We start from the raw sequence: 24,774 nt of genomic DNA, 5'->3' as shown, positions 1-24,774 counted from the left end.
GGGAGAATGAAAGGAGAAATTCCTTGAGTTACAGGTTGGGTGCTCACCATGTTTTGTTTTGTTTTTACATAATATCTGAATCTCTGGTAGGTTCATGGGGGAAAGTAGGAAAGGACTTTAAATCCTTTAGAATTTAAAGGCATTTAATGCTTCTAATTTTAAGGAGATGGTATATTATAAACCATTCACACTTTCTTGTAACATGTAGTTTTATTCCATTTATGACATCTGAGACACAAAGAATATTGATCAATGGATACTCAGTGGAATCAGTCTAACATTTTTCTTTTGCTGGTGTGTATGTGTGCATTTGTGTGTGTATATAGAGATACATATATTCATATAAATATAGAACAAATGAGAAAGAACAAAAGCAACAGACTTTTGAAATGCCAAAATCAGTTTCTGTGTGCTGCTACTAAGGGCTTTCATATGGATTCAAAAAGACATGCTAAGGCCATAGCTTGACATTTTACAGAGTTGTCCTGCCAATTAATGGTGTTTCATCAGGAAATCCTTCTATTTCATAGACCCATTTCTGAAACCAATGTACTTCTAAAAGGTAAAAGAATCTCGTAAGCAAAGGCTCTATACTTCTAGTGTGTTTAAGAGTATCCAGTGTTACTAACACAAATATGAATAAATCTGTGCAGCTCTCACTGGCAAGTTCTAAGAATGTTTCTTAGTATATGCACATGTCCCCAGAAGTACAAGGCATTCCTTGAAACTTACTGTTGATGCCTACACTACAGTAAGGTAAATGCCTATTATGTGGTTGTTATGTTGTTGTTTTTCCATTCTTACTTAACAACAGGCCATCCACTCTTTAAAAAGACTTGCTTGCCAATATCAGTGTCTATCATTTATAAGAGTTCATCTAGGTTATGTTCTCAGGATCTTTGTTTTATAGTCATGATCTTACTTTCACCAGAGTCTTACTAAAACCAGTGAAAGTCATCAAATCCTTTGAGTTGTTGTTAAATAAATTAGATACAGCAAAGTATTCATGCAGTTTTTTTTTTTCTTTTGGTGACTTTAACTGTTTAGTTGTATCAGTTTTTACAGTAAATCCCCTGTTTTCCATGTCTGAAAAATTTGTGGACATTTATAAATTTCTTAAGAGATGTAGGTCTCAGTGATTAATTTGCAATCAGTTTTTTGTCATTTTAAGGGTAAAATGTATCTTTGATAAAATTTTTAAATTAAAAAAAAAAATCCCTGTTTTGGCAACTTTTCTTTTCCATAATATAGCATTGCTCGGTTTCTTCTTGCACATCTCCTATGAGAAGTAAAATCTCCAGCTTTCCTAGTCCCTGAAATAGTACATGAAGAACCTCAATGAACTGAAAACTACTAAAAAGTCTCTTATTAGCTGTAGCTCATATCTCTCAGGCTGAAAAATTAATTGTAGGACTTCTGAAGTTTTATGTATGGGTTTTTTTTTTTTTTTTTTTTTTGGTATGAGTGAGTTCTTTAATTATTTCATGTGGTTTTAATGTACCTTTAGAACTTAAGCAGGAGCAAGAACTGTGACTAAATGTCATTATAATTACTAATTCAAGCTCCTTGTATACTGATTTACACAATTTAGGTGCTTAATTAAAAAAAAAGTTTTGCAGGATGGTTTAAGAAAGTAAAGAAAATATCCTTAGACTGAAGAAAGTAAGGGAAATGAATGCATATGTTATCTTTATTTTAAAAATTCTAATTAAATTCAAATTATTGATATATCAAAACTTATGAAGTATTAATGATAGCAAATAATTTTGACATAACATAAAATCTAAAGAAGCTACTTTCAAGTAAGTGATCAATAGGCTAAGGTCCTAAAACATAGATTCCAATTCTGAGTAATAAAAAATAATGTTTTGTTGAATATCTGCTCTGTTGCAGATACTGAAATGGAGGCTGAGTATACCTAATCCTTAATTCTCTGATTTTCATAGCATTTTGCATGACGAATACTGCTGATGGTCAATAGTCTCATGTCCATTTTTCAAAGAAAGTCTTTTTATTCAAGATGATACTCACTTTATTTTTATCTTCCCAATGCCCAGCACAGTGCCTGATATAGAGGAGACAATAAATCAGTAGTTCTCAAACTCTGTTGATTCTTTAAAGAATCTTCTGGATTACTGGTTAAGAAAGAGCTTCCCAGAAAGTCAGTGGTTTTTGTGAGGCCTGCATATTTGTATTTTTAAACAGCTGATACAGGTAACTCTGATGTTCAAGCTCTGTGGACCATACTTTGAGAAATAGTGTAATAAATTAGCAAGTGCCTGGTTGTAACATACTGGATGTCCCAAAAGTCACCATACATAGGGAAAATAGAAAATTGTAGCTAAATGTACTTCTTTTTTTTTTTTTTTTTTTTTTTTTTGAGACAGAGTCTCACTCTGTTGCCCAGGCTAGAGTGAGTGCCGTGGCGTTAGCCTAGCTCACAGCAACCTCAAACTCCTGGGCTCAAGCGATCCTACTGCCTCAGCCTCCCGAGTAGCTGGGACTACAGGCATGTGCCACCATGCCCGGCTAATTTTTTCTATATATATTTAGCTGTCTATATAATTTCTTTCTATTTTTAGTAGAGATGGGGTCTCGCTCTTGCTCAGGCTGGTCTCGAACTCCTGAGCTCAAACGATCCGCCCACCTCGGCCTCCCAGAGTGCTAGGATTACAGGCGTGAGCCACCGCGCCCGGCCTAAATGTACTTCTATTTACAAAATATTCATTAAAAAATTTTTCCTTTGTGTGGAGACTTTTGGGACGCCCTCTAGTTTGGTAAGTGGCCAACAAAAGTTCAGTAAATAATTCTTATGTTTTGAGGAAGACATAAAAGATCCAAACAAGAAAATTTAAGGACTAAAATGCAATGATTATCTAAAAGAAGCAGGAAAAAGCCCTGACAGAAAGCGAGAAGAATGCAAAAGTGTATTGGTTGACATTATACCATCACGATTTATTCCACTACGGTAATTGGCAGCATTTTCCTTTATAGCATTTTTTCCTGTTAGAAGAAAGCCCTCAGCATTAGTCACAGCCAAAGAGCACTGGGTATTGTCCTTGGGAGCAAGGTGCCTGACAGCATCAGTGTCAGTCAAGAATGATGCCCCTGCAGTTCCCGAAAAAGGTCAAGAAGAGAAAAGTGACACTGACTCAGGTTGAGAATGGGTGGATGTATTCCGTCATGCTCCAGAGAGCCTCGTCCCTATGGAGACAGGTAAGGAGAAAGCATCATTCACAGTGTTTTACCAAGCTCTCAGTGGGGATTAGCTTCATTGTGAGAAACATCTGAGCAGAGAAGAGATAGTGAAGCATTGCCTGCTGAATAGTATTTTGAGATGTTCTCTTAAATATAGAATATGTCCTAATCTTTGTCTTGTCCTCTCAGAGAAAACAATTCTGATGTTGTTGTCTCTATTCTTTTAACATAATCTCACTCTTATTTCAACTTCCTGTCATGTTCTGCTGGAAAGCCATGATTCTTTAAGACCTGAGATGGCCTCTTCAAACACGAAGTGGCAGGATTTTAGCAGAGCCATTCCAATATTTTTAAACAGTTTAAAAATTGTGCCACAGCTCCAGTTTCTGCTAAAACATTAAAATGGCCCCAGGAAATGTTGGGATATCTGTGATGTTTGCTTTGAGCATTCCTCTTTTTTCTGACCTTGGTAGAATGCTTCTACTTCTGACAGCCTGCTGACCCCAGAAGAGCCCAAGATCCCCTGGTATTCCTCAAACATTCTATATCCCCTGTTTTGTTTGGTTAAATTAAATAAGCATTCGTTAAACATTGACTGTTTCAAGCACAACTCTGGCCTCAGGAAACTTACAGTTCAGAGAGTGATATAGGTTTCCAGATACATAATAAACTGCATTTTAAATTCTCTAATAGCAGTATAATAATAGGAAAACTAAGCCCAAATTGACTTAAGAAAATGGAAATTTATTGAATCATAACAGAAATATCCAAGAGTGTGGCTGGTTTTTGGCATGGCTTTGTAAGAATGTCATGTAATGTTCTAGGGCACATAATTTGCTCTGTAATGTGGTTTGACTTCATTTATGTTGCCTCTGATTTTAAAATGGTTAATTTTTTGTAGCAGCAAAATAATGGCTTACATTATTTACTTCTAGAGCTGTTTCCTTTCAGTTTCAAATCATTCAATAAGATGAAAATATTTTTATCTTGTAATGCTAAGAAAGATTCTTGAGATTCATGCTGTTTACAATTGCTTAGTCAGGTGCCCAGATCTGAATCAATCACTGGAAATGTGTTGCATTAATTGACTTTGATGTTGATAATATGTTCCAATCCTTGAGCTCAGGGTCACAGATGGATCTTGTGGACTGAAAATGTGTTGCCATATAACCCCAAATAAGAAGTATGGATGTTAAGATTAGGGGAAATAAATTCCAAAGAGATCATAACACAGGCTCCTAATTCAGTTTACGAGGTTTCACGACAGAGGAAGACAGAGATAATTTTTGAAACATGTTTCAAGGTGCAGAAAATCCTGGAAGGAATTGGCTACTCTGCAATGAACCACTCCCAAACCTTAATGGCTAAAAAAAAAAAAAAAAAAAAAGGTTTATTTCTTGCTCTCACAACATCTGCTGTGGGTCTGTTAAATTCTCCAACGAGGTGGTATATCATGTGGTTGTTCAGATTCCATGCTACATTGATCTTATTGAAATTCCATTTCAACATATGCTTTCTCAAGAAAGCTGAAAGGTATGGAGCTGTCAATTAAAATCCCCATTTAATCACCACTCAATCATTATGTCATTTCTGTTCATAATGCATTGAACAGAACTAGATGCATGGCCTCATCCAACCATGAGGGAATACAGAGGACTCAAATCTCCTCCTGTGCCCAGAAGGAAAGAAAGCTAGATATGAATGAACATTTAAAGCTTCTACAAAGTCTAGAGCCATCCAGGTGAGGGAACAGCATGAGCAGGGACATGGAGATGTGAAGTAGTATAATGAGTTCTTAGACCGACATGGACTCTGAAATCAATGCAACACATTCTCAGGTATTTTTGAATATTAAACGTTCTGGGAATGGGGAAGAAGAGGCTAGAGAGTTATATGTAAACCAGGTCACATAGCAACTCACAGAGCAGATGGTGCTTTTTCTTGAAGTCGATCTTGATTTACTCTGAATTTGATCCGCACATTAACCTGCTTGTGTGTCTAAAAAATTGCCCAGTAAGGTTGAAAGTTACTTAGGGGCATACTGTGTCTGGCTCTTGATAATTACTCCACTGTGAACTAGTAGGAACTTTAACTATGGCCAAAATAGATAACCCTGATATGCCACCATGCTATTTAGACTCTGTAGAAACGTTCAGATGCCATGTACTCATCATAGCTGAATGACTTTAGGAAGTGTTAGAAGCCTGGTTCTGGGGCCCATATCAGGCTCCACCATAGTCTTCATCATTGCATTGGCTTTATCATTTCACTGGCTGGAGAACTGTAATTTTCAGTACTGTCAGTGAGACACATAAACATCACAATTCATTTTAAAATATTAAAAAGGTGAAACTTCAGAGATAAGTGTTGAGAATGAAAGAACATACTTGATTATATTTTGAAGTTGCTTAAAATTTTGTTGAGGAATTGAAATTTACTCACCACAAAAAGCTTTTTAAAGATCCATTCATAATAGAAGGAAGAATCAAAACGTTTAGGTTTTTAGAAGAATGGTAGAATTTAATAGGGAAAAGAAATATTAGAGACAAATAGAGAAGGTTTATATAAAAATTTTACTAAAAGTGAAAAGACTCTGAGAAGGGTTGATAGTTAAGTCAAGATATTGACTATCAAATGTGTACAGATAACTTACTTTTTTGGCCCTGAGTTCTTATATTTACACATTGAAGGTATAGTAATGGATCATATGTAACACAGGGATTTATAAAGGTATATTTTTTTGCTTTCTAAGTTTAACATTTATTGAGCACTAACATTGATTTGATAAGGTTCTGAGATTACCTAGTTAATATTTCTGGCTACGGTTTGATTTGGAAAAAATTTCAATCAAACCTCTTAATGTCCCTTCCTTGCTGACTGAGTAGTCATCAGTATTTGTATATCTTTAGAAGGAGTATTTGTATAACTTGAAAACACCCTAGGACTTCACTAGATCTTTTTCCTAAATGGGGTCATTGAAAAAATACGTATTACAGTAAATAAAAATAATCACAAGTCACTTTTTACCATTATTTGTCTTATATATTTTTTCTTTGTTTTTTTTTTCATTTTTAATTTTTATGAGTACATAATAATTTTACATATTTATAGTGTGCATATGATATTTTGATATAAGCATAAAATGTATAATGTTCAAGTTGGGGTACCTGGGATATCCATCACCTCAAACATTTATCATTTCTTTGTTTTGAGAACATTCCAAATCCACTCCTCTAGTTATTTTGAAATATACAATAAATTATTAAGTATAATCACCCTATAATACTATCTAACTCTAGATCTTATTTCTACTGTTGAACTGTATTTTTATACCCACTAACTAACCCCTTTTTATCCTCAACTCCCTACTTCCCTTGTGAGTCTCTGGTAATGATAAATCTACTCTCTAGCTCCATGAGTTCAATTTTTTTTTTTAGCTCTCACATACTAGTGAGAACATGAGATATTTGTCTTTCTGTGCCTGGTTTATTTCACTTAATATAGTGTCGTCCAGTTCCATTCATGTTGTTTCAAATGACAGGATTTTATTCTTTTTTTTTTTTTTTTTTTTGGTGTACATGTGGCTGAATAACATTTCACTTTGTTTATGTACCACATTTTCTTTATTCTTTCATTCATTGATGGACACTTAGGTTAAAAGGTGTTCTAGTGATAGAGTTCAGGACATGCTATCCCCAAACATGGAACCTTGGCAAGTAAGAAAACAGCAAAAACAGGAAGGTCTTTCTGATGGTCTCTTGTCCCTCCTCCCTTGATGTAGGCGATATAAGCTAGCTGATCTTTTCCTCAAGTATGTCATATGACCCTAATTCCAGAGGGGTCCTCCCTAAACCCAGAGGAAGAAAAAAAATGCCCTCATTTCTCAAGACTCAGATGCCAAGAAAAATCTGGCCAAACAGGCCTTGCTAAACTCCCCCAGTTTGTTATTAGATCATACCCTTTTGTCTTCTAATCATACTTCTGTATTACTGTCCACAAAAAAGTATACAGTTTTCCCTGTTTCTTTGAGTCTTTATTTCTGAAGGCTCCCATGTTAGGTAAAACCTATATTAAATCAATTTGTGTGCTTTTCTCTTGTTAATCTGTCTTTTGTCATAGATGTTTCAGCTATGAACCTTGCAATGGGTGAGGAAAAAGATACTACTTTTATTCTCTATATTAGCAAATCAGAGTAACAATTCTTAAAATCTTACTTCTCAATCTCAGGTCTGTCATAATCCATGGTTCCTTCAGAGATTTTCCCACAACAAAATGCCTCTAGTGCAACCTGCCTGACTTTCCTCTTTCTTTATCACCCCCTCCTACCCACCCCCATCATGCTACAGCTGCAGCATCTCCCTGATAGGACTGGCTACCAGTGGCCCTGCCACTGCCTAATCACATTGCCCAGCTATTTTAGGATGGCTCTCTACCTCCTAGTCTTCCCATGTTCCTCACAGACAGCAGTGCACTGAACTTCCTGGGAAGAAAAGCTTTTTTTCTCATTTATTTCTCTCTTGTGAAAGTCCTGGCAAGGATTTCTGGTCATAAAAAGGGACACAATCTCTATTTATCTCACTCATGAGTTCTTTTACTGAGTGGCAAATCCTTTTCCTGTTATTTTCTTTGTACTACTGGAATAAGGGTAATTTCCCTCGAGTAGTTCTGGGAGCACTGTCAAGATCAGGTTGGCTGTATCTATCAGATAACCTTCTTATAAACTTGGAAAAGGGAGTAGAAAATACGTCAGTGAAAGGATGTAATCACTGCTCATTTTATGGTTGATGACTAAGGCAAGTGATAAAAGACAGTATAGTATGTTAGGCCAACGTGAAGAACCAGACTTATTTGGTAAGCAGCTCTAATGGCCACCACAACGGCAATACCCTTCTTATATGTAAAGGATAGAAAAGGAAGGATCCATATATTTCGATCTACAAGTTTTAGATCTTGACATGATTAGGAATTTTATTTAGGGATATCAATTATCCCTGCACCTGGTGATAAGCTGGAGGGAAAAACAATAAATGGTATTAGATGTTATTCCTTTTTGAGATACTATCAAATAATTACCAATAATAAGTTTACTGGAAATTAAATGCATTATATAGTTTTAAATTATTTTAAACTGAAAATGTAATATAAAAGAAGTAAAAAAAAAAAAAAAAAAAGAATGGATTATAGAGCCCAGTAAATTTTTGTTCAAATCCCAAGTTAGTGGTTAATGACATTGGGCCAAGAATTTAACTCCTCTGAACCTGTTTCTCCACCAGTGATACCCATTGTGATGTGGAGTAGCTTTTACAATTATGTGAGGTAATGTATGTAATACACCAAGTGCACTGGCTAGTTCATAGTAAGGACTCAAGAAACAGTGTCATTCCCCCAACCACCATCTATCTTCCATGCCTCATGAACCTAACAAATTTTATATACATAAATAGGTATGTGATTTTCATCTCAAAGTTACTTCAGAATTAAGAAAATATTTATTATTGGGTAAATTCACACCTACCAGGTGCTGTATGGGGGTTGGGCACGCTTGTAGCTCTGACTCCGGTGATAGTAAGGCAATATACATAACCAGAGCGTTTGTACCCCTATAATATTCTGAAATTTAAACAAAGGAGAATTAAAAGAATATTTAATGCTTTGCTGTATTTCAAAAAGAAAAAGAAAAGAAAGGTTATCACAAGCAAGGTAAATTATCTTGGCAAGAAAAGGTCAGGCTACCCAGCAATAAACATCCCTGCCAGATATCTATCTCTCTCTCTCTCTCTCTCTCTCTCTACCTTTTTAATTAAATCAGCTTATTTGCAGACATAAAGAATCAAAAGAAAATGCAGGCCAATATGTGTAATGGTTGAAGATAAGATCAAATAATGGTTCTGTGGGAACCATTTTGACATGTTCTTGGTCTTGCCAAAGCAGCAGGGCATCTGAAAAGTTTTTATTCCTCTATGCCATAAGGCACTGAGCAGCGTATTTAGTCGAAATGAAAGAAGACACCTATTACTCCTCAAGTACTTTCTCCTAAAACAGGCAAGGACACAGGATTCAGAAAAGCTTTTTTTTTTTTTTTTCCCAATGAAAATTGCATTATTATACCTTTGCCTTTGTTTGTGACAAGGCCTTTCTCTTGTTACCTCAAGAATAATTTCCAGAAATAGATAAAACCCAAGAGATTTTTAAAATTAAGTGTTGAACTTGAATTTTGTGTACTTTTCTGTTTGACCCCACAGTTAGGGAACACCCTGTCCTTACAAATGCGGCATGTGTTTACAACTGCTTCTGAAAATGATTTTAAGAAAAAGTGAACTTACACAGACACTTAAGAAAGTAACAGCACTAGAGTCTCATCTAAACATTAAATCAATGAAAAAAGTAGAAGAATCCTTTTTAAATTGCCTATGACACATAGATACTCCAAAGTTATTAGTTGGCATACAGTGCTAAGACAAGGTAATTGGGCTGCTTTATGTTTCTGTTCTTGGTGTCACCAATTATGTTTTCTAATTGTTGTTTTTCTTGAGGACACAGATGGCTCCTTTACTAAATTTCATATAGCACAGGACTAAAAAGGAGAATCAGTGTAATAGGTTGCATGACAAAATTAGTGTTCTGTATCTCCACCTGCTGGAAATGAAACTGCTCTCTATAAGGGTGTTTAGTGACTTTTGAAATAAAAGATTGGTGTCCAAAAAAAGATATGTAATTAAAATATTACTCTCTTCTGCAATAGAATGTGCATATGCAGAAATTTCTGTGTCACAATTTTGTGAAAACATTAACAACCTGGACTGTGTTTCAGAGAGTAGCCAGGAAGAAATGATTTAGCACTACTTTATATTATGCATGAAAAAGCTAATGGAATTTAGACTAAAGAAGAATAAATTTAAAAAAAAAGATTCTTGCATTCAAACAGTAGTAGGGCTGTCATTTTGAAGACTATGTTTTTTGTATAACTTCAGGTTACTGCAAATAATAGACATTAGGAAAAGTGAATCCTGTCAAAAATATAAGGGACATATTTTAAACAAAGCAAAAGCTAATATTAAGAACTTGCATTGGTTCTGGCACCATTGTATAAGCCTTATATACATTTATCAATTTAACTTTATATCAACTTTGTGAGTTAGGGTCTATTATTTGTGCCATAACACAGATGACAAAACTGAGGTAAAAAGGTATTTTTAAAAAAACACAAACTTGTTTAATGTCACAATATGTGAAAGAGTCAGGATTTGAACCCAAGCCATCTGACTGAAGAGCTGGTGATCTTTACTACTTCCTTCTGACAAAACCTGATATAGCCAGAGTGATGAGTCTAAGGTGGTTGACAACTAAGCTTAAGCCCTACATAGAGTGAAAATCTGATAGATTTAGACAAAATTGTGTGAAGTTACACTGAATACTTCATAAGACATCTAAGCACTTACTCTGGGCCATGGACTCTTCTGAGGGATTTTGAATTTTTAACTCATTTAATTCTCCAAATAACCCCATGGATTAGGTGCTATTTTCATTTTCCTATTATAGATAGGGAAACAGGCACTTAAAAGCTAAATAATTTATCCAAAGCCACAAGGCCTTCAATCCAGGATACAAAAACCTGGGCTTGAGAATGTCTACGTTTAACCACCATGCTGAATTGCATCTCTCTATGTTCAGTTTTTTTTTTTTTTTTTATAGTAGTAACATAATGGTGATTGTTAATGCCTGAGATCAGAGTCATCTATGTGCTGGCCACAGTTGACGAGATCAGGTGGATAAAACCTCAGTTATGGCTACAGTGGGCAGTGGAAACTTATACATTCTAACAGTATGTAAAGTAGTTATAATTCTTCAGGTCAACTATTTGTAGACTGCCTTAATATGTTGACCATAGATAACATATTTGTTAATTAATTAAAAAGCATTAATTTTTAACCCTTGAATTATTAAGAGTTTTCTGGGAACAAGTATTTTTCTCTTTTAAAACCATAGTACATTTATCAAAATCAGAAAATTAAGCATTGATTACATACCATTATCTAATCTGTACTCTATATTTATATTTTACCAGTACTCACAATAATTCCTTCAGAATTAATTATATATGTATTTTTGTATGATTTTTATTTACCTATTATTTATTGGTTTTTTACAGATAGATTTCAATTAAGAGATTAACTATTACTATTTCCAACTATCAGCATGACAGTGTATAGCTAAAAATTGATATGACTCATTTCTAAATCATTGAACTGCAAAGAATTAGAGTTGAGAAGGTTTATACAGCTTAAATAGCCATGACCTTTAATGATTAGAGAATTGAATCCAATGGGTGAAGTGGAATGTCCAAGGCATACAGCTCAGAAAGGAACAGTGACAAGAACTTCAGAATCTTGAATCCCAGGACAACAGAGTTTGTTTTTCTCCTCTAATTAGTTTGATGCATTTTGTTCACCTTCTATTGCCTTCTTCAACTTATCTACCTGGCAGTGTTTAAAATATTGAGCTTCGAATAATTATTAAAGAGCAAATGGGTGCTTAGGAGGAAATACAAGGTACTGACTATTGACATTGTTCATTATACAACTGAGAAATCAGAAAGAACTTGGCAGAATGGTCTCATGTTACTGACTCGGTGAGCTAAAGACAGTTAGACTGTAGGAGTCTTTAGAACTTTAAGAAAACTGCAGGTTATTTTATGATTGATATTTTAGATGGTATTCAGAACCAGACTATATCTTGATAGTGAAATCAAAGAAGAGAAGGCAGGGAATGAAAAATGAGTATCTAAGGCAAAAAATTATGGGAATAGTAAGGTATAATTAAAGGCTAGAAAAACAGAGGTAGAACATCTCGATTTTACCCCCTTCAGTTCTTACCCTGAAAACTATTTAATACTTCTTCCCTCCTCCTTCTTTCTTTCCTTCAAAAAATATTTATTTAATGAATATTATGTACCAAACATAGAGGCAAATATCCACAGTTCAGAATTAAATGCCCTAGTTCCCTTGCTGTAAGAAGCAGCTGTGGAAAAAGACAAAATGCAGCTTAGTAATGCAAGTATGCATGCTATATACAAAGTGTTCCTCTTTCTACCTGTTGAAAATGATAGTAAATAACATGATGATTTCAACAAACATGCTATAGCATCAGATTGTGAGTAAGACATAGCCCTTGCTCAGGTTGTTATAAGTAAAGTATTCTTTGCTATTCATGAAGACCCACAAAGATCAATTTCTGAATTTTATGACTTGTAATTGTCTGGCTGCTAAATCCTTATGACAGGCATTTTTTTAGCAGTAACAATGAATTTGTATCATTATCACTATACCTTATTAGTACAAACTTCCCTCCACCTAACTTGTCAGATAAAAGTCTCAATGTGTTGGACCAAAATTCTTCAGTGTCAGCTTGATATGTATATTATATATCTAACAACTAATATTTATCCTGGATAATGGTGCCATCAAAGATAACTGTTAACCATATTTATTGGTGATATACGATACATGACCATTCAACTTATATCGTGGTAAAACATAAGGGAACTTGATGCATCTGGAATTCATCTAGGAATTGGAAGAGAGCATGAGAATTTCATGGATAAAATCCTGGATCTGTTTTGCAACTTGGCTGATGTGATCTTCTGCAATAAGTAAAGTGTGTCCGGAGAATGGGAAGAACATGCAGGCAGAATTTATAGTTTCTGACAGATTATGGATTTCAGAGAACTCTGTTAGATGTTAACAGAGCACCAAGTCAAAACTTGTGGTATGAAAAAGAAATTTACAAAACTAGGAAACTGAGTTTTAGGGAACATCATCATAACAAAGTTATAAGCATAGAAAGATAAGGATCAAGTTACCACGGTAAGATACAAGTCAAAAACTCAGTCTGACCACCAAATATTACATAAGTTTAGGGCAGAAGGAAAATCAATCTGATGCTGAATTTATGAGTAGTTAAAAAAAACTTCTAACATGCTTCCTTTCTAAGGCCAGTATTGGCCATAAAGCTCAGTGCCTACTGATACCTTCAGATGCAGGAGTTATGTCTGCTTTGTCAATGTACCTAAGAAGCCAGGATAAAACTTAGTACATAGTAAATGCTCAACAAAATTGCATGAGATGAATATTAAGCAGGTTGTGAAAAATGTAATAATTAACTTTAAGTTGACCGTGAGGCATCAGAAAATATAAATAAATAAAACAGTAAATCTGAGGTACATCTCTGAACAATAACTAGCACCAAAATGATTATTGAAAAAACAAATCAGAACAGCCAGCAATTAAAAGGAAGAAATCATATATAAGGCCCAGCAATCCCATTACTAGCTATTTACCCAAAAGAACAAAAGGCATTGTATAAAAAAGAATCTCCATTCGAATGTTTATAGCAGGACAATTCACAATTGCAAAGATGTGGAAACAACCCAAGTGCCCATCAATCCATGAGTGAATTAATAAAATGTGGTATAGGTATATCATGGAGTACTACTTAGCCACAAAAAAAACAATGATGATCTAGCACGTCTTCTATTATCCTGGATAGAGCTGGAACCCATTCTACTAAGTGAAGTATCACAGGAATGGAAAAACAAGCACCAATGTACTCACCATCAAATTTGTATTAACTGATCAACACTTAAGTGCACATATAGTAATTAATAGCATTCATCGGGTGTTGGGCAGATGGGAGAGGGGAGGAAAGGACAGATATATACACAGCTAATGGGTGCGGTCCGCACCTTCTGGGGGATGACACGCTTGAAGCTGACTCAGGTGGGAGGGGGTGGGAAAAGGCATTATGTAACCTTAACATTTGTACCCCCATAATATGCTGAAATAAAAAAAAAATATTTAAAAAAAGGCCCAATCAAGTCAAGAAGTTCATGATAATTAAATTATTAATGTGCTAAGCATATTATATAAATTATACCATTTAATCAAACGAAAACAAATATTTTAAAGAGTGGATAGTGTTTTAGTGTTTTTATTTTCATATTAGGAAATTGAGGTTTTTGAGATTAGGTTCCTGGGTGATGGTCACAGAGCTACAAATTAGTTTAGAGATTTAATTCAGATCTGTTTGACTCCATAACTATGATCAGAGTTTACTAATCTGGAAAAGACAATCTGCAATTCCAGTCAAACTTGGAAGTGCCATTTGGCATATGTGAACTCTGAATCTCACTGGGAGACATTGTGTTTCCTGCTGCTAAATGCTGGTTCCGTGTAATAGACAAATGCTGTGTTATCAAAGTGCTCTGTTCCAGAAGAAATCAGCTCCTCATTAGCAACCTAGGCAGAAAGCTGAATGTATTATAACTCAAAAGCAAAATAGAATCTCACTTTCGTGCAGATAAGCGTACCTTTGAGCAATACAGGAGAATAGCAGAGGGATTGAGTTTCATATAGCTGAGGGCATCAATAGGATAAAGATTGATCAAACACAGAACTAGAATAAGATTTGTTAAATTACTATCTCTGAAGGCTAACTGTATAAATAGCCATAAAATGTACAAATGTGTAAAATGTAGTATAAATTTTAATGAACTATATTTCCTTCTCATATTTTTTTTTTGATAGGACGGTGGCCAGAGTAGGTTCTCTAGTGGTAAAGGATTAGTTGTTTTTTATTCATGAGAGACACAGCAGTGATAATGTAATAATGTGAAGGAAGTTGTGGAAGGCAGACTTCCAAGATGACCACTAATGATTCCCTCCAAGTAGCATAAACACCCTTGTAGAACCCCTCCATCTGTATGTGGGCTGGACCTAGGGACTTGTTTCTACCAATAAAACACAACAACAGTGATAATATGTGCCTTCCTTGACTAGGTTACAAAAGATTGTAAGTTCATTCTTGATGGCAGATTCTCCCTTTATTGCCATTTTTGCTAGCATGCTTTGATGAAACCAGCTACCATAAGAGAAAAGTCTACATCTCAAGAAACTTGGATTGGTCTCCAGCCAACAGCTGTCAAGAATAGAGTCCCCTTGTCCAACAGCCCTTTAAGAATTCAATGCTGCCAATTGACACCTAAGAGAGTTTGGAACCCTTTGCTTCTCTAGTTGACCCTTAAGATGGGACTATAGATTCTGGGCTGACACATGAACCTTGTAGGAAACTATGAAGCAGAGAATCCAAATAAGCCAAGCTCAGACTCCGGGCTCACAAAAACATGGAGATAATAAATGCATGTTTCCTTAAGCCACTAAATTTGGGGTAATTTGTTACACATGGCACATAACTATTAATAATACAAAAGGATTGACTGATAATGGAACTATAAGTCAGCGACCCTTTAATTAATTGTCTTTCTCTGCATTGATTATGTATCAGATCCATCTCAACCATCCTACAAACTGGTGTGGACGCAACAGCTGTTGTAAATCACAATCACTTTCAACTATTTTCTACATGCATCTTAGAGACATAATTTTTTTTTCTGCTCATCTCTATTTTGTAGCCCAATCTGAAGAAAGCACAGAGAACCTTTGCAAAGGAGGGAGACTGAAAACTCAAATAAAATGTGAAGCATAAATTCAAAGAAAAAAATTATTGTATATGATGGCCTGTAGTGGTAGAAACACTAAGGCCAGTACTCAAAAGTTCTTTCCCATATAATCTTACCATAAATTATAACTAGAGTGCATGTTAATAGAAAATTTTGAAACAACTTACATTACTAATTTTAGAACACATTCTTTTTGTAGTTAATTGAAAAATTACTTTTATACAATAGACAATTATGTTAAATCTTATTGTGTTAGTGTATAATTGAGGAAGTACATAACAAAAGACATTTTACTTTGTCATAGGAAAATTGAGGTAAGTTAAATATTTGATTATATGAATATTTTCTATCTCTTTTTTTCACTAGATTGGATTTTTTTTAAAACCTATTATAGGAAACTAGATAAGTACTCAATGAGACTTTATATTTTATGGGATTATCTAATCAAATTTCATATCCCAAACAGTATTTCTTTGCAGTTTCCCTTACCTATCTAACTTGCCACAATAGGCATTTTAACAAAAGCTCAGTAGACTGTTTCTTTTACTTTGGAATTCCACATAGCCTTAAAAGTCTTAATATTCATCATGATGACTTAACAGTAATATATTTTTATGCAGATTAACCACATTAACCCTCTCAATAACCATCTGAAGTAGGCATCATCATTCATCTCAATTTATATATAAATCGGCAAATATAGGAATATAGAGGATAAATAATTTACCAAGGTTAAACAGCAAAGGATAAATTTTTATACAGACAATCTGGTCTCAAAGCCCACATATCTCAGCTTCATGTCATGCCCTATAGCAGTAGTCCAACATTTTTGGCACCAGAGACCAGTTTCATGGAAGACACTTCTTTCCACAGACCAGAGTGGGGGAGTGAGAGGATGGTTTGGGAATGATTCAAGCACATTATATTTATTGTGCAGTCAAACCTCTCTGATAATGATGATCTATATTTGCAGCTGCTCCCCAGTGGTAGCATCACAGCCTCAGCTCCACCTCAGATCATCAGGCATTAAATTCTCATAAGGAGCACACACAACTTAGGTCCCATGCATGTGGGGTTTACAGTAGGGTTCATGTTCCTATGAGAATCTGATGCCACTGCTTATCTGACAGGACGCGGAGCTTATGTGGTGATGTGAGCAATGCGGAGCAGCTATAAATGCAGATGAAGTTTTGCTGGCTTGCCTGGCACTTACCTCCTGCTGTGTGGCCTGGTTCCTAACAGGCCACAGACTGGTACCGGTCTGCATCCTGGAGGTTGGGGACCACAGCTCTACACATTCAACACTGATATTTAAAAAATACTTATATTTCTCTCTCTCTCTTTCTCTCTCTGCTGTCTGTAAATTTTGTAAGCATGTCATAATTTACCTGTTTTTCCTGGTTATTTCAGACTCTTAAATTCTGGCCAGTAATGAATAAACATTATTTTACAAAAGGTTCCACCTCTGGCACAATGTATGCTATTTATTTTTATAGTTATCATTAACTGGAATTTTAAGATATTTTAACTATAATCAGAGCTTGGGCTGAGGTAATGTGGACAGTATCAGCTTGTTGTTTCCCCAGACTGGCAAAGCCTATGAGAAACCATAGACTACTGTCACCCCCTATTGCATCTGCTCGTGTCCAATCTCCACTACAGAATGCTAACGTCTGATAATCTTCTCTTAATATTTTCTTCTTTAAAGTATTTGAACTGGCAGTCCCAGAGTGTAAAGTCTATCAGGGAGAACTGCTAAGTTTTGATATAGATTTTGGCCTAGTATTCATGCTCGCTTGCTTAGTAGCACCAAACAGTCATTAATAGACTGAGAACATGAAGCTAGACAGCCTCGTTTGAACAACAGCATTTCTTGTGTTAGCTGGGCAAACATGGGAAAGTTACCTAACCTCTCTGTGCCTCATTTACATTTACAAAATGAAGATAATGATCTCTACTTCACAGTTTTATTATGAGGATTAAATAGGAACTAATACAAGTGCTACATGTTTGTAAAAAAAAAAATTATACAAATGTACATAATGAGAAAGTAGAGGATATCAAAGAGAGAAATGGCATGAGATAGAACATACAGCCTTGAAAGACAGATACTGGTTCCTGAAGCCGGAAAATCTAGTGTTAGGTTCCTAAAAGATGTCCTTTGCATCATTACAATACATTATTTTTCATTTAAGCTATTATGAATGAATTTGTCTTTCATGCAACTAGGTAAGACTTATTTGACAAATAAACCACTAACACAGACTGAGAAAATTAAAATTGGTAATGCAGATAAAATGCTTAGCTCAATATATATAGCCTATGGGACATTTTTAGTAAATGATGATAGCTAATATTTTTTTCCAGTCCGTCTTTACTATAATACTGTGTTGGTTTTTCTATCATATAGCTATACTTTTGTCATTCTTCTGTTCAAATATCTCAATGGATCACTATTACCTGGTGAAAACCATTTAGTCTTAGTTAAACCTTTAATATCCTTATTCCTACCACTAATCTATTTCAAAGAAAAATCTCCATTGTGAATCATCCATCCTAATCTCCCAAACACTTCTTTTTATGCCTATTCTTGATGTTTCTGGCTTTTGAACCAGAAACATATTTTCTTTGTTATGCCCCACCTATTTGCCCCATATTCCTGCCACAATTCATACAGCCATGGTTTCTTGAAAAATAAACTATCTTATTTTTAGACACAAACCCAAAATGCCTTGCCTAATCAAGCCCAAATACTAGGTTATTGTTATCTTATTTTAAGTCCTCAAAAACAGAGTCACCACTGTATCTAACAATGTGTTGTGAATAAAACCAAAACACGATCAAGAGGTTTTACAAAGGGTCAATCATTTCATTAAACAGTTGCTCATAGTAACTTCTTAGATGGGGTTGATTTCTTTTCCTGTGTCTTCCTATCATGGGTCTTAGGTTATCAGAAGGTTTTAGAAATCACCATGTATGGTAAGCTCTAGTTCTCTCTTGTAACTATACTCCTGAGCATTATAAGGTTGATATTATGAGTGTGTGTAATCAAGAAGTTGGCTCTTGAGGGCATTTCAAATTCTTGAGCATCTGCTTTATTTAACTGCTCATAGAATGTCATGCTAGCATTAGCACCTTTACCCATTTACAACCAAGATTTTTTTTCATTACAATCACCATTGCACTTGATCCAGATACTTTTTTTATTCATTAACTATTTGAAAAGTAATTTATCTTTTATTAAAAATATTTATGGAGGTATATCAAGAGATAATCTCAGACTTGCCAAAACAATAAAAGAATAAAAAATAGTTTTTTGAGGGAAAAAGCCATGCATAAACTTGATTTCCCATTTTGATTTTATTTTCCAATGGAAACAACAATTCTATGGGTTGGTGAAATGAAGACATCTGATTCTTAGTTCTGCTGGACATTTTATTTTTCTATGGTAAATATGATATTTCAAAAGTTGAAAATGTGTTCAAATTATGTTAATCTAGTGAAAAAGTATACAAAATACAGCTGCTAAGGATCATTAAGCCCTAACGTAGTAATTTGACCAACTCTGTCCAGATGAACGACATTTTCAAAGCATTTGGTTAGAATGGTCTATGAAAGGGATGCTAGGTTCTTTCAGAAATAGCTCTTTCCTCGGGATGTGGCTCCTTTAGGATCTGTACAACTGTTAGCTCATTGAGTATATTAATGTAAATATAAAGAATGATTATTCTTGCCCACTTTACTAAATTCGACATTATAAAGGCCTGATTTTGACAGTTATAATTAAACCATACTGTCCTTAAGAGATTAAAGCATTGTAGATGTTTATAGAACATTGACTTTATCTTTCTTGTAGTTTCCATGTCATTATATATGCCACCAAAGCGCAAAAGGCATTATAGAATTATTTTTGAAAACTATTTAGGATTCTCTTAAATCATCATCACATTTTCTAAGTTATATACTCCATATTAGCCATTAGATCCCAGAATATATCAATCCCAAAGAATTGATACATCTTCAGAAGTAGTGATAAATAGTAAGAAGTGTGCTAGCATGGAAAGAGCACCTGGGGAGTGAAGGCCTGGTTTCTAATCTCAGCTCTGCCTTCTGCTAACCGGGCAAGTTATGTCACCTCTCTGATTGTTGAATAAATTATCTGTAACCTGAGATAGTTATTTATTTATATTGTATTACCTCTCAGAAATGGAAATGTAATTTCCTCACAGTCAAAATAGAACCAACCAACCTTTCCTATAGGACAATTATGAGGATTAAAAAAGCTAATTAATTAGTGTACAGGCTCTTATGTGGTTCTTGGAACAAAGTAACAATTGAATAAATTTTAGCTTTAATTTCTCTTTATCTCCTCAAATCTAACTTGTATCTTTTGGAATTTTTCCCTTTTAACATTAAAGTCAATACTTATTTTATTGTTGTAAAAATATTCTTTTGCAAACCTGAAATTAATGTAAAATTTCCAAGATAGAATTTCACAGAGTCTTGGATGTCTTAGCCCATCTATTCTTACTACCCAGTTGTGGTTTGTATCTATTAGGAAACATTCTTAAACACACAGGTAGTGGAATGTTCACAACGTAATTAATGTAAGCCTAGTTTTCTATGACAAACTGTATGCCCACCCCTCAATCTACCAGCCATTTCCTTAGAATTCCACAGCCTTAGTCCTTCTCTAGGGTGAAGAGAGTATTTGCAGCAGAAAGACATTTAGCAACATTCCATTTGCCTGATGTATATTAAGAAAGCAAAGATAAGACAATTTTGCTCCTTTTATATATATCTTGTACAGATTTCTCAGATGTGAAAGATTAAGTGCCAGGACTGAATTGCAATTTTCAAGACTAGTAATAATAACAAAATTATATGGCACAAAGAACAGTACCACTTGTTTTTCAGCTTTTGCAACACTACCAATATTCTATTTACATTATTCCCTCTTCATATCTCTATTTTTCTACTTTTCCCATACAAGTGGTCTGTATGGAACTACTCTGAAACATCTGGGCATCTGGGCAAAAAATATGATTAAGATAAAATATTATCTTTTAGATAGCAAGACAGTGCTAAAGTTTATTTTTATTTGAAACATATACCTGACTTTTAGATAGGATAGAAAATGTTTAGCAATTGTATTAGAGGATATATATTTTTGCTAATTACTTAACTTGGAAATGTATTTCTGTTTTTTAAATCTATAATTCCTGGATATCATTTTTAAATAGGGTTTGGTGAGCTGATGGCTAATGAAGCAGTGTGGTGTACATGTATGTATGTATTTGGCTCTTTAATGTTCTATATTTCATGTTATCAATTGTATCCCTTTCCCTAAGGGCAAAGAGATTCCATTTTAAAAGCAAGGCACTTTTGTGGAAGGTAGCAGTGGAAGGTAGTAGTGGAAAAAGGTTTTCTTGTTTTTAAAGGAAATAGAATTCAAATTTTACCATCACTAATACCAACATGTGATATGCCACGTTGGCCAAGATGCTTGCTTTCCCTGACCTTTAGTTTTCTTAACTGTATTGTAGGACAGTGATGTGGGGGGACTAATTATCTCCACGTAGGGGGGCCATAGACAAATTCAGTCAGATCGTTTACACAGTCCTTCGAATAATCTCCTGTTCATAAACAATGTTCCAAAAACATTCATGCCCTGCTTTCCTAAAGGATTTTTGAAAAGCCATTTTTCTTTGATAATTTTATGCTAAGAAAACAGAGAGGTGATATTTTAATTTATTGTTTTGTAATACAAAACAAAACAACAGTAAAAACAACACACTCCTTTTCAAACTTAAAAATTTTAATTAGTAACAAGCAACAGTCTTACATTAAAAGGAGATAACATAAATTTGTCAAGGATCCCAACTACCCTTTCATAACCTGTTAACAAATTCCATAGATTAACGTGTTTTAAAAAAAATGAAATCCAAAATAAAATGAGCACCTTTCTTGTAAACTCTTGGATTTAATTAACCAGTAAAAAGAATTTACAGCCAACCTATTTAATGACTGTACTCCAGAGCTTTGCCAAAACACGGTGCACATAACATAATCCTCCCATAGTAATATCTTACTTCAGATAACATTTTTTTCAGTTCCTTGGGAGAATATTCATGAAAGATTTTCTCTGAATTATATTTATTTGTACTGAGGCATGTCAGTGTTAAAATGATTGTGCTATTGGTTGAGTTCATGAATAATACCATAGCATATTTATGCATGTCCTCTGAAATAGCAGGTAAGCCCAAAAACAATTGATATATAGTGTCTTTAAAATAACTGTACACACAAAAACACAATCATACCTTTTCATGTGGGAACTGCATTTTTCTGCCTTACTACCCGCTAGCTTTGAATTTGGAAAGGGTGGAAATAAATGCTGTCACTGTTAATCCTGGAAATTTCAGTTCTGGTAATTTAACTCAACATTTTGGTTTTCATGGAGTGTCCTGAAAAGTGGCCCATACTTTTCTAAGTGATAAAGCATCAGTTACTAATTGTTTTAATTCTGCAAACAAAGAAATCACTCGACCTCCCCCAATCCTGTACATTTCTTTATATTATCACCTTGAAATTCACATTTTCCCAGAGATATAGTAATTGGATTTAGAGGGATAAGAAAGAAGGTAAAATAAATTGAATGCCAAGTGAGTGTAGGGATTGAGTATGAAATATCTACATGCTATTACATCTTATCTTCTGAAGAACCCTTATATTAGCTATATATCATCATTCATTCTTCTATATACAGATAAAAGAAAATAGATTTGGGGACATTAAGTAAACGCCCAACGTCATATACCTAGTAAGAGGTAGAGACTTGATTTAAATGTGTATTTTTCAAATGACTTCAGATATAAGCATTACTTGGCCTTGATCTTAAGGGCAACATAAATAGAAGATATGGCCTATTGAAAAAACTAGGAAAGTAAATTAATACTACTATGTTCATCTTTTTACTGTTGACCGATTTGTTGTAAAGATTCCTTGAACAAATAGACTTGGGATACGTAGAATAGCTAACTGAGATTCAAACATGCCCGACTGGCTGTGGCCTCTCCTAGAGAGGAAATGTGGGGTAGTGAAGAGAGCCAGGACTTGAGTTAGACAAACACGAAATCATGCCTCTAGTATATTATGTGTCCTTGAACAAGTGAGTTAATTCTGTTCTGTTTTTATTTCCTAATATTTAAAATATAGGGACAATGTCAATGATAATTATTGATAATTGTCTCTCAGGGTGTTTGAGGAATAGGAGACACTTGCCGTGCCTTACACAATTCATGACCGAGAGCAGGTGTTCAAATTATATTAGCTCTTTTTGCCTTCTCTCTTACTGTTGATATTTTGTGAAGTTGTTCCTTTCTTTTGGATCCTGGGAGATAGCTATAATTTATTTTTAAATATGTTTTTTCTCTTGGCAGGGGAAACAATAATCACACCTTCATCTGAGTAATATGATAATGTATTATCCATATACTTTTAGGCTTCCAATGACAATGCTTACTAGAGGAATATGATTAGCAAAATACAAGCCATTTGAATAATACACCCACATATTACAGAAACACATTTTGTTCCCAAGTGTTTGATACATATGTTTATTGTATGAAAAGGTGAGAATTATACATATTTATATAATTGTAGCAACTAAGATATGCAAGAGAGAAAAATGCCACCCAAACTGCATGCCTTGGAGCTGTTCCACTCCCATTCTGCCAACAAGAAATGGACAAAAAAACAAAAAGAAAGAAAAAAGGTAAAGTAATAGTTTAGCATGAGTGGCTAGAATTTCCAAAATTCTTTTGGTAAAAGAAAAAGTACAGATTTATAGTTAACCTAAAAATACAGTAAAGGTGAACATGTTTCAAATGAAGAATAGACATAACTTATTTCAAATTCTGGTTGATGTTCCTCAAACACTATTGTTGAAAATGCCTAATAGGAAATTGAAGATTTAATAAACTGGTATGTATGAAAATAAATCATTGAAAGTGGAGAGAATAAAAAGGGAAAGGAAGTAGAGTAGTAAAGTTGAAGAGGTTAAATAGGCACACATTTAGTGAGAGTCAAGTGACAACAGAATGCCCTTCCCAAACTCAGATTATAAAGGAATTATGTGATGTTAAAAGGATTTATTTATAGCATAATTATCAAGGGTCTTGACTATGCTAATATGTGTCATTGAATCCAAAATAGAGAGAATGTATATGGTTTTTTTTGTTCATTTATTCAAAAGAGAATTCCTTTACTAAAGCATTCATTATGAAGGATACATGAACAAATATACGTGGAATGTGTGTATTAGACCTTTTTATGTGATTAAACATTAGTTATCATTTCCTTCCTTCACAATTGCTAGGTTATTGACAGTTCTTCCTATAATAATTCTCCTCCTACTTGAAAATATCAGAAGTCTGTTTTTCACTTCAAATAAATTAGTGCCCTTTCATAACTTTTCTCATAGTGATCTACTTTTAAAATCTTTCCATCATATATGCTGCTCCTATACACAAGTGTACATTCCATTATCTTGAACTTAAGGTTCTTAACCACGTAAGTTGTTGAATAATCCGTACTGTAACTGGATTCTGAAATCAACTGGTCAGAAGCCAATAAATTGAGTGATTGTCTGAGTCAAAAATATACCGGAATAAATGCTTTAAATATTTTTCAACATTCAATATCTTTCTCTTTTCTGACATTCATCTTACTGTTCAGGTATACTAGTCATGTTCCTGTTTAACCGATACATGGCTGGCACACACTTCTCCCCTTAATAACTGTTAGTTCTGCATGGCTGAACCTAAATATCAAACATGATTGGAAAGAGATAGGGTGACAATGTTGGAAAGAACTGTCTAAAAGGTTATGAGTTGTGCTTGAAAAATAAGGAAGCAAACTCACTCTTTCTCTTATTAGTTAATCATTTCATCCAGTAGAATCCGAACTTCTTGTTTATTAATTGCAAGGTTTGCTGCCCTGCATGGACCTTTTTGAGTTTTGTGGATAATGCCAAAAAGAAACAAAAATAAGTTCTTTCC

The sequence above is a fragment of the Eulemur rufifrons genome, chromosome 6, assembly GCF_041146395.1.
Source record: "Eulemur rufifrons isolate Redbay chromosome 6, OSU_ERuf_1, whole genome shotgun sequence".
In the NCBI taxonomy this organism is placed as follows: domain Eukaryota; kingdom Metazoa; phylum Chordata; class Mammalia; order Primates; family Lemuridae; genus Eulemur; species Eulemur rufifrons.
The sequence above is the reverse complement of the archived record's forward strand: the minus strand, read 5'-3'. Positions refer to the sequence as shown.